Source organism: Pseudomyrmex gracilis, unplaced genomic scaffold, assembly GCF_002006095.1.
Source record: "Pseudomyrmex gracilis isolate BER0280 unplaced genomic scaffold, ASM200609v1 scaffold_5675, whole genome shotgun sequence".
NCBI lineage: Eukaryota > Metazoa > Arthropoda > Insecta > Hymenoptera > Formicidae > Pseudomyrmex > Pseudomyrmex gracilis.
In genome coordinates, this window is record NW_018026259.1 from 1 (window position 1) to 1,509 (window position 1,509).

A 1,509-nucleotide genomic window follows, 5' to 3' on the forward strand; every position below is an offset into this window, starting at 1 on the left:
ATATTATGAAAAAAATGAGATTTTTTGTGAAATTATTTGTGAAATAAATAAGTAACTAAATAAATAATAAATATCTACATTTTGCCATAAACAAAGAGATAATGAGTTTTTATTTATTTATTTATTTTNGTCGCATTTAGATTCAAGTTGGATCTAATTATGTCTATTTTTCTACTTGTTTTATCTCGTTAGATTTAAATTAGATCTACTTAGATTTAATCCATTTTTTTCTGGGATGTCAAATATTTTGTGTATTCAGGGAGGAATCGTTTACGCAGTGGAGTTTTCACGGAGAACGGGAAAAGATCTAATCGACGTAGCTAAGAAAGGACACAATATCATTCCTACAGTTGAAGACGCGCAAAATCTTTTCAAGTATTGTATGCTCGTATGGTAGACACTGTCTTCGCGGACGTCGCACAGCTGGATCAGACTCGTATTGTTGTATTCAACGCGCACTATTATTCTCAAAAACAGCGAACATTTTCTTATCCATCAAGGTAAGACATGCGCAGTTGGTTTGCTTATATTTGTTGATTTGTCGTGCTATATGTGAAGAATTATTAATCGATTTCAGGCAAGTTGCGTAGATTCAACGGCAAAATTGGAAGCGATATTTGCGAAAAAAAAAAGCTATTAAAAGCACAAGATGGTTCGCTGGCAACAGTTTGCTCCGCTATTCAGCAGATACGCTAGTAGGTAAGTGGCCATCACTCGGGACCGAGTCGAACAAGGATAGATGACATGAGAGAGACAAGAATAGACGATATGTGTCTCTCTGGCGCTTCTTTAAAATTATACTAATCTTAGTTCATATTTTTCTTGTCTCACAGGAACTCAAAATCGAAAGTATCTATATCTCGTATGAACTCAGATAATAATAAGTTACTAAAAAGTCTACAAGAAGAAGTTGTATCGTATGATAAATTATTAAAAACAATAAAATGTGCAAGAACCAGGATACAAATAATAACTTCATCAACGATTGAAGATAATCTATATTTCCGAGTTTTCTACGTAGAAAAATTCGCCGCCACTATGCGAATAATTCTCCGATTAAATTTTATTTTAGGAAAGGAAACTTCGTTAAATATTAATTCGGTTTGCGATCTAGATAGGATTGTAGAACTCGGTAGTAAATATTTAACGGAAAACGAGAAAAAAAAGTTGCAAGTGTTCCGAAAAAAATTAAAAGATGGTAAAATTGATACGGATCAGCTCAATACGGCATTACACGTGATACAAAAATGGTGAAACGCGGCCGGCGGCACCCCCTAAATTTAGAGTGATATCCACGAACAAGGAATCTGTAACTCAGAAGTCCTGAAGAGGCAGGGATGGTACGAGATCTTTGGCAGGAATGCTCGATGGATTGGGTCGAAAAATATATCGTCACTCCCTACGTATAATTACATAAGTGTCACATATGGGATTTTCAGTTTATTGCATAGTGACACTCAGAAAGTCATGTTCTTTGTGGTTACCAAGTATTAAAAAAAATATTCATAA

At 34.5% G+C, this 1,509-nt stretch overlaps 1 long non-coding RNA gene across 1 annotated transcript; it reads left to right on the forward strand.

Moving 5' to 3' along the window:
- The first annotated feature begins 120 nt into the window (after positions 1-120).
- On the forward strand, positions 121-1,458 carry LOC109863507. The gene is made up of 3 exons (XR_002251352.1): positions 121-500; positions 578-699; positions 834-1,458. It is a non-coding gene; the product is annotated as an uncharacterized LOC109863507 (long non-coding RNA).
- The last annotated feature ends 51 nt before the right edge of the window (positions 1,459-1,509 follow it).